The following is a 10,608-nucleotide window of genomic DNA, read 5'->3' on the forward strand; positions in this document are numbered from 1 at the left end:
ATATTATTACATATTTATTTCAACTTTAGCTGGATATAGTATTTTGAGACATTTTAAGTTTTGTAATTTTTAAGTAAAGTTATTAGCTAGCACATTTCATTTTATTTTTAAAATGTCAAATATATACTCCTGGTTATCATAGTTGAGAAGAAACATTGCCTTTAAAATATGTGCTTCAACAGCATAGAGTTATCATTAAAATTTTTTAAAGTTTTATGTAACTGCCTTTATTGGTATATCATCACTGACTCATAATTATACCTTATGCTTAAAAAAACATAAAGCACACCTAATTTTTAAAGAAATGTTAGTTTAGTATTTCATAGTTATAGTTTTAACTCTGTTGTCAAAGAAATGAATCGTTTGTCCTAAAAAAAATAGTCAAATCAATTTTGCTCACAAGCCTTCATAACGTTTATGTTTCATAACATGTTTATGAAGTGATGTGATTTTAATAATGTGATTCTGGAATTTGTCATTATTGATGGCTGATCATTTGAGAATTTTTGGTGCCTGGATGATATCATTCTAGTGGACAACACCAGAGCCTATTTTCTGAGAGGCATCTATTTGTCGATAGTAAGACATCTATAGTAGGAATGAAGAATGGCTGATATTACCCATAAAACAGCCTGATGTTGTGCAGGAGGAAGTGAGTTAAAATGGTAGTAGAAGCCTTGGGGGCAATGTTGTGGACATCAATCTTAAAATATGTCCTGCTTGTAATAAATATTGACTGCATCATAGCTTTGTCTTTCTACTCACAATGTTTGGAACTGTAGCACCTTTAGTATTTATGGCATTTATTGATTTAATAAAGATATTCATGGAAAAAGAATAATTTTCTTAACTCACTATCATGCCCACTCTTCCTACACAACTACAGAATAATACAACCAATGATCACAGCATCATCTACTCTAATCTCTCATCTCATGTTTCCATCTAAACTTTACGCATTAAGTATAAAGTTTAAGAAGTACCCTTTTTCTTCAGTGAATGCGATGTGAGGAAATGTAGATGTGAGGAGTGATAAATGGGTTTTTAGGCCATTCCCAAGAATACCTTGCCATACTGATTGAGAACTATAGCTCTCTTTATAAGGCAAGAGTGGAAAAATTAAATTGTACACTAGTGACTGAAGTTAATTGCGTTTATTGAAGGGTGGGAATTTTGAAAGAGTAAAAAACAAAGGAGATGGAAACAATAAGTTAAGACTCAGTTAAGGTAATATATCCTATCACTAATTCAAATGAAGCAGATATGATTATAAGGAAATTGATTGTTAATGAAAGAAATAATTGATACTAAGTCAATCCTTAAGATGTAATGAAAATTATAAACATAGCATTACACAGGTTAAATATATTACACTGTAACTACATATCAAGAGGCTTTCTATCTTAGTCTGTTTGGGTTGCTATCACAAAATACCATAAATTGAGTAGCTCATAAACAACATAAATGTATCTCTTGCAATTATCAAGGCTGAGAATTGAAATATTCCCTCACAGAGGAAGGGAGCTCTCTCAGGACTCTTATTTTTATAAGGGCACTAATCCCACTCATGAGTCTGTAGGCTTAGACACTGGGTGTGCCATGCAGAGCGATATAGATGTTTGGACTGAGTTTTCAGAACCATGGAAAGCTACTGACAAGGTTTAAGCACATTGGGAGGTGGAGGGCTACATGATCAGATTTACATTTTGGAGACACCGATTTAGTGGTAGATGCAGGAACATCAGTCCCTAGGCATTAATAGCTATCTAAATGGGAGATGACATTACTCTGGCATATGCTGGTGTGTGAAAAAATGCTGAACAGTGGACAGAATGCAGAAGTATTAAAGACTAAAGAGTGAAAAGTTACAGAACTTTTTCATAAATTAATTTGGATGATTGGCAAGTCAGAATTATCAAGAAGGCTATCTTGATTTCCATGGCACCATCTTTTTTTCAATGATGGTTTATATTAAATATTACTTTGCATGACTTTTAGGTGTACAGCATAGTAGTTAGACAATTATATACTTTACAACGTGTGTCCCTCCCCGCCAGATATTGCAAGTACCCACTTGACACTATACATAGTTATTACAGTATGAGTGACTGTATTCTCCACACCATATTTTGTATTCCCGTGACTATTTTGTGACTACCAGTTTATACTTTGTAGTCTCTTTAGCTTTGCACCCTGCACCCTTCAGCTCTCCTCTCCTCTGGCAGCCATAGTCTAAAAGTCAGCTACTTTGATTTCTTAAGAAATGTTGACTTCCCCATCTTGTTTATTTACTTATTTTTAAACACATTACATGTTTGTTAACCTTTAGTTTGGGTTTTCATGACTCATATTGAGTTTAATTGTGAGGAGTCTGGCTCATCGTTAAAAACCTTTGTGTGGTTTTCAGGTGCACCTGTAGACAGTTCCAAGGCATGACTTGTCAGTCCTCACTCAGGGGAGCTGCCCTCCCCCTAAAACTGGTGCAGAGCCAATGCATGGCTGTCTCTGCAGTCCGTGACTCAGGTCCTTCTGCAGGGTCAGACCCTGATGCCTTTCAGTGTTCCTTGTCTAGTTGCCTTGTTTCTAGGTCACTGTATCTGGGGCCTTTGGCAGAGATTGTGTTCCGTGCTGCTACCAAGGGCTCCTTATGAGGGGAGGGCGGGAAGCCACTGAAGACACTTTCCACTTTTCCCTACCCTAATGAGAAGCCAGCACTTTTCTGTTCCTAGCCCTTTTGCCCTTATTCTTCCCCCATCCCCAGGATCCAGAAAACTAACAGAGCTTTTTGTTTGGAGCTTCCTCAACAAAATAGCACACCTATGAGATGGCCCCACACCTGTGATGATCCATCAGCCCCTTGCCCAGTGCGCCATTCCACCGGAGAAGTAAACAGGGAGGGGTCAGTGCTCCTGCTGGTTGTAACATCTTGCTAACTTCTGCTGTGATCAGATTTCAACATTACTGTTGTCTTGGCTCATTCTGGCTTTAATGGCCACTTTGGCAGCTCGGCTCTCGCTCCAGCTCAGCTTAGCTTCTGACAAATAACTTACCTATACTTTTTTGTTGTGATGGTTACATATTATAATCAGATTATGTTTAAAATGAGCCTGAACTTAGTATTTGTACCTCCAGGGTCATGTGGGACTGAGGAAGGGAAAAGAAAACACTTCAAAACAACAGCCTATGTTGAATTTTCAAAGAAATTGTTTTTTGAAAGACAGCTGCATTTTGACACAACATACTTCATTTATGTGAAAAAATAAGCTCTATACATACCTTAAAAATGAAACTCTAAAGGAAAGTATTAATAAATTGCTTTTGTAAAATTCCTTGTGAGAGTATATTTATCACGGGGTTAACAGACTGTATTTTTAGTGACTGATATGCAGTACATATATACATGTACATGTTTGTATATTGTGCATCTATACACATATGTGTATGTATAGATGTGTGTATATATAATATGTTCACATACTTCTGTATACCTATATGTTATCTATTTTAATAAATAATCTGAAAGAGTCCTGCCGCTTAAAGTGGATGATTGATCCTGACTTATTTTTGTTGCCTACATTTGGCTTTTTCTACCTGGATTCCTGGGAAACCTAATTTGTGTGCTGCATGGGAGTGACTTGATTAAAATGTTTTTACTGAGTTTCTCTTTTTCAGTGCCATTTTTTCTCATGGTTGTTACAATTGCAGTTTTCAGTGATTTTTCCTTCTTCTTTTGTTCTATTTTGTATTTCCCTGGGGCAGTGAGTTATTCTGGAAGTGCTGTGTAATTTCTTTTGTTCAGCAGATTTCTTGCCATGCGTGTACTGTGTGTTTAGCTTCTTTCAACTCTACCTCCAAATATTACTTTCTTCTGGTAATCACTTTCATCTTTTATTTTGAGTTCTCTTCTTGATGGTGGAGGCTGAGATCCTTTTCTACTTTATTCATTGTTATATTCCAAAATACAGAGAGGTGTACTTGACACATACTGCGTGTTTAATAAACACACGTTGAGGCAATGAAACAAAATGAGCCTCCACTTCCTATTTCAGTTTTCCACGTTGTCCTGTTTGTAATGGCTTCCTGGTCTCTGTACTACACTTTGGTCAAAACTTTTGAATTCCTCTATTTTGCAACTACCTTTTGTAGTTTTCCAAACACACTGCAGCGGTCTGTGTCTTTGTTATTAAATCAGTAAAGAAAACTTTACCGATGAGTATAAAATATGTATGCATATATCTAAATATATATTTATATATTATATATAAACACTATATACATCTTAAATACATCCTGTAGGTTAGATAGTTAGGACATTTTCATAGCTTCTTAGTAAAGATTTGCCTCTCTTTTTTTAAATAGTTGTTGCTGTGTACCAGAAAATATACTGTTTTTCAACTTCTTTGTAACTTGAGATGAAAGAAGCAGGTATACTCTACTTCTGAACGGCTATAACATCCATCTGGCCTAGGCTTACTCTGCCATGCTCTGTAGCTGAACCCAGTGAGTAGATAAACATAAAGTCATTCCTTGGGCATATTGCCCTTCACAATTGGTAGTCCTTTCACGAGTTAAATACAAAGAGACTTTCTTTTTTTTAAAGATTTTATTTATTTATTTATCTTTAGAGGGGAAGGAGAGAGGGAGAGAAGCATCAATGTATGGTTGCCTTTTGTGCATCCTCTGCTGGGGTCTGGCCTGCAGCGAACGGGCCTGCAACCCAGGCATGTGCCCTGACTGGGAGTCAAACTGCGATCCTCTGGTTCGCAGGCCTGTGCTCAATCCACTGAGCTACACTAGCCAGGGCCAAAGAGACTTTCTTATAAGGCTGCCCTATAAAAACAGGGTATCTTAAACAGGGGACCTTAAAAGGGTGGTCATTCAAAGCCTCACTGTGAAGTTCTTTCTTGTGAAAAGAAGGTTTCACGTAACATTCTTAGGTTATGTGAAACTATACTCAGAAGTATGTGAAACTATACTCAGAACTATACTAAACTATAACCTGAGAAGGTTATGTGAGTATACTTCCATAAGCAGTGCTTGTTAGTAATTTGTTGGGAGCAGTTTTAAATGAAATTGAAGGCCTTTTAGTTTAAAAGCACCAAGGAAGCTTTACCTTTTGTCCCATGGTGTGTGTTAACTTACACATTTCTTATTTGCTATATAATGGCACAGTGTTTTGTTAATGAAATACTTCCTGTGCAAGCAAGGACCCTCGCAAGTCCCTGCAGCCCAACCACATGACTGTACACTGACCCTTTCACATACGCATCTAAGCTCCCATTGGGAATGAACAGTGGCGGTTGTTGCTGGGTAGGGTAGAGGAGTGGGTACTTGAAAACCTATTCCCAGGAGATAGACAGGGCGAGAGAATGGACTTCACATAATCCATGATTCCAGGTCTACAACACATGCACCATGTTCCCACTGGACTTTACAGAACACAGACTCAAAGATATAATTAATGACAATTTCGGAAGCATGACAGTAAAGCCTTAAACCCCAATTCAGAGCCTCCTTCTGAATGTGAGGTTCTGTGGGACTACACTGGATGCACACCATAAGCAACACTAGTTACCAATGGAGGAAACATCAAGTGCAAAAATCATGAAGTGAGAATGCCAGAGTGAACAAAGACAAGAGTAGTAAGGAAAAAAATAAGAAATGTAGAAGGCTTCTGAATATGCAAGTTCTTGTTGTTATTAATACTTTGAAATTTATTCTCAGTGAAACAGGTAATGAAAATTGATGGTGTTTTGGACCTGGGTACTGGTGAGGAGTGATTTGTTCCTAGATATATTTTGAAGATGGAGACCAAAGGTTTTGCTGACTATTTGCATGTGTAATATAAAAGAAAGAGATAAGCCAGGGAAATTTTGAAGGGTTTGGGGAAAGGGGCTTATTTTGGAATGGAAGGGAGTGGAGTCAATTATTTGGTATTAGGTTAAATTTGGGAAGCTTGTTTGTGATTCAAGTAGAGACAAATTTTCATTGAATAAATCAATCACTAAACAACTGTTGAACAGCTGAGCGTAGAGATGAAGGGAGGAGTCTGTGTGAGAGACATAAATCTGGAAACCATCCACATTATATGGTATTCAAAGCTCAGAGATTGAATGATTTCAGGAAGAAAGTGACAGAGTCCTAGGATACTGCAACAATAAGAAGAAACAAGGAAATATTTGGAAGGACCAATAAGGATGGTGGATGAGAAGACAGTATATAGTTCCCTTGAAGCCAGTTGAAGAAAGTGTTCCTAGGGAAAAAGAGAAAACAACTGAGTTAAATACTACCGATCAGGGCTTCAAAAACTTGGAAAGACACTTCTCCAAGGAGGATATACAGAGGATCCAGAGACACATGAAGAGATGCTCAATATCTCTTGCTATCAGAGAGATGCAAATTAAAACCACAATGAGATACCACTTTACACCAGTGAGAATGGCTATCATAAACAAAGCAATAAACAACAAATGTTGGAGAGGGTGTGGGGAAAAGGAGACTCTGGTCCACTGTTGGTGGGATTGCAGACTGGTACAACCATTATGGAAAACAGTATGGAATTTTCTCAGAAAACTAAAATTGGAACTGCCTTTTGACCCAGCAATTCCACTGCTAGAATTGTATCCTAAGAACCCTAAAACACCAATCCCAAAGAACATATGCACTCCAATGTTCATAGCAGCACAATTTACAATAGCCAAGAGTTGGAAGTAATCTAGGTGCCCGTCAGTAAATGAATGGATAAAAAAACTATGGTACATATACACAATGGAATTCTACACCACAGAAAGAAAGAAGGAGCTCCTACCTTTTGCAACGACATGGATGGAACTGGAAAGCGTTATGCTGAGTGAAATAAGCCAGGTGTTGAAGGACAAATACCATATGATCTCACCTCTAACAGGAAGCTAAACAACAAAACAAACAACCAAGCAAAATATAACCAAAGACACTGAAACAGAGAACAGGCTGACAGTGACCAGAGGGAAGAGGGGAGGGAATTTCAGGGGAAATAGCGGAGGGATTTAGAGGAACATGTATAAAGGATACATGGACAACAAATGAGAAGGGTAGAAGTGGGAGGGAGGGGGGAGCACGGGGGGTGAGATGGGATGGGAGTAATAGACAGAAAACTGTACTTGAAAAATAATTAAATAATTTTTTTAAGAAACTTAGATTTGACTATTGGACCAGACAATCAATGCAAGTGACATTAACAAACAAGGACATAATCTGTGAAGGTTAGGAGAAAGCACCGATAAGAAACTCAGGAAGGAACAAGAGAATAAAAATCAGAGACAGTTGAGTACAGAGTTGTTTTGTTATGAATGCAAGCAGAGAATTGGGCAGTAGCTGGCAGAGAATGGTGCTGAGATTGTGTCCTCATTTAGCAAGCACTCTGTTTGACATCTGACAGTACTACAGGCAGCTGTGGGCTGAGGTCATGCCTTACAGTGTGTACATATCGCCTGGTAGTAATTCCAGATTGCAACTAGAGTGAGATTGAACATGTTGTGCCTTCCTGTTGAGATGAAGACAGAAAAGTGTGCTGGAGCAGGTAGTGCAAGGCACCCAACAATTCGACCATATTTTGACAGTTTTAATTTGATCTTTATGCACTTATAAAAGCTGTTTTTTCCATGTCAAATTATATTTAGATGTATATTTTCATGTATTACAAGAGGTGGTATTTGTATATAACAATGTGTGGACACCAATGACATTGGCTATGCTTTTATCAGTCTGTTTATAATGTGGCATATTATAAATACGATACATAAAGAAAGCTATGTAGATGATACCAGGCTATTGAGTAAATGACCACTGGTTTGTGGTGCTTTTAGAAGTTACCCATCCTCCTTCTTCAGGAAAATAACTACAGTGGGGAAAAATGGCCAGAGATTTGCAGAGATTAAGAGTTCCAGGCAAGTGATCCTCTGGCTCAATACAAGGCTCAACATTTAGGAAAGACATGCAATATTGCAGAGGCAATTCTTTGTAGAATCTCATTTCATCTGCACCCAAAAGGCATGGGATTGGACATGGGCTTGCAGCAATTCAAGTGGATCATGATGGAAAGTAGGAGCAGATAAATTTCATGTTATTTCAGTGTGATTTGGGTACAGCATAAATTATTGGAATATAAGGATTAAAATGTATATTCCAGCAGATGTGTAAAAGTTCTGAGTTGGTATTTAATCAGTGGGGGAATGCAGAGTTCATTTTAATCAGCTTGTGAAGCATCCCTTATAGGAAGTAGCATTTAAGATGATATGGGGAAAGTTATATTTTAGTAGTATTAAGTGTTTCAGATACATTTCGAATTACAAAAAAAGAAAAAGTCATACTGCATATTCTTGTTATTGCATATTTTAACAAAGATCTAATTAAATAACTGTGTTGCTTTGAACAAGCCAGGTCATCACTCTGAGCCTCAATTTCCACATTTGTGAAATGAAGAATCAGACTCAATAATGTCCAAAATAATTTTATCTCTCATATTTTACAATATAAAAGAATACTTTGAAGCTGATGGGTTTTGGTAAATCAGCTATATTTTGAGGAAGGTGGGGAGACTAGATTTGGGGTATAATTCAATATATTGCTATGGAGAAAATGCTATGTAATATAGAGTGTTTTTTTTTATTAAAGACTGATGTAAGTGTGAGAGGATGTAAGCAAAAAGAAAAGCAAGAAAGAAAGATAATATTTAATTTAGAGAGCATCATAGGGTCTAAGTGGAAAAAATAAACTGTAGTTCACAGAAGTATATAAAAGAACCAAACCTGGAGTCTGAATTTAATCAAATAATTCATGGGGAGTGAAGGTAGTGAGAAATGTATTGAAAATATACAGTTAACTTCTAAAAATGATTATAATAGTGAGGAAAAATAAGGAATTCAAGCGAGAATGAAGAATTCTAACTTCAGTGTATTACATTTTAAGTACAAATGTAAGAGTTTTTTTCAAGTGAATACACAGAAAGTTCTTTCAACTCTACCTAATTATTCATAAATTAATAGAACCAAAAAACAAACTCAGATGAAACATAAGATGTGATTTTGCCTGTGGTCTGTTTGTTGAGCTACCCAGTAAGGGTATTTCTATTGTACAATACTTGAAATTCATTCCCTTGGTGTTACTATCAAGAAGTGACCCCTATAGTTTATTCCCTACAATTTCTTATTTCCTTGCTCAGTCACCCCTTAAGAATGAATTCTGACTGAAAAGTCTGGCAGAAGTATAGTAAAATTCCTAGATCCCTTTGGGTGTAAGTCTGCCCAGAGTAGCATGCATTCCCATTGTTTTTGACCTTGTTAAGCTTAGCAGTACAAGTTCTATTCTTGTAGCTACCCTTAAACTGGACCATTTGACTTTGTCTAGGTGGTGAAATTAGTCATATTCATTAGTGATGTGTTGGAGGTGCCCTTGAACAGAGCAAAAACTGCATTCACCAAATAAGTTTATTAGTACAGGGATATTTTTACCTTCATTTGTCTAAATTCTACAACTCCCAGCTGTTGCAATACCAATCAGGAAAATAAATGTTATGGTCACAAACCTCAACATGAGTCTTTACCTTTGTTGATCCAATATCTAGTGTGAAGTGAGTTTTGTGGAATATCCACAGCTTGAATCAAATGGGCCCATCAGGGTCTCACATACCTAGAAAGGACCCAGTAGGCTTTGCTTCAAAAAAAAAGTGCATACTCTGGGCTTAACCATCATTTCATTTGAAGCAGTTTGCTCCATTCTAAATCCCTCTTTGCCTCAGCTCCCCAGCATGAAACAAAAAGAGAAACAGTACAGAAAGGGCATCTGAAAGAGATAGCACTGTTACTTTTTTTGTCTCGGTGACAGCTCTGATACCAGTGACATCTTTCTATGTCTGCTTTTAATAGAACTTAATTTCTGCTTCAGTTGCAGCCCTGAAGGCTGACCATGGACCTAGGCTGAGTACCCATGTTTTCAAAGCAGCAGTTTTGAGTAATAGCATATTTCAGAGGGGCACCTCAGCTAGTGTGGGGAGGGCCAAAGGAAGATTCTTTAAGGGCACAGATACAGGAAGGAAATATGATAGAGACACAGGGATGGCATGTTTCTGGAATGTAGAGGAGTCTATTCTGGCTGGAGCCAGGAGAAATATACAGGAAGCACAGTACTAGATGAGACTTGAGAAGTGTCAAGGCAAGGTCTGGCTGATCATGGGTGAGATGACAGGTGCAATTGCTGGAGAAAGCTGCAAATGTTTGGAAATCGATCTGTATTGGGGGAGGGGGGAGGTTAACAGATAAACCATTATAAACACATTTCAAGGAACACAGATAATTTCTAAAAGCACTGAAAGTCCTTCCTTCTTGGTTTGCACTGTTCTATAGTTTTCAGTAAGCTTCTTTGACTAGATTCATAGCATATCCTCATTTACAAAATGCTGATCGATGACAGAAACGTCTAATCTTTAAATAATAAATTTTAGTGATCTGTAAATCTAATATGAAAGGTGCTATAACGTTGCAACACAGTGTGGTATTATGATCTAGTTTAAACTATTCAGTCCCATTATGCCTTTAAAATGTTCTTAAAATTAGGTTGATTATACATGAGCAT

The sequence above is a fragment of the Sturnira hondurensis genome, unplaced genomic scaffold (assembly GCF_014824575.4).
Source record: "Sturnira hondurensis isolate 20B ecotype Veracruz unplaced genomic scaffold, ASM1482457v3 Scaffold0015056, whole genome shotgun sequence".
Taxonomy (NCBI): Eukaryota; Metazoa; Chordata; class Mammalia; order Chiroptera; family Phyllostomidae; genus Sturnira; species Sturnira hondurensis.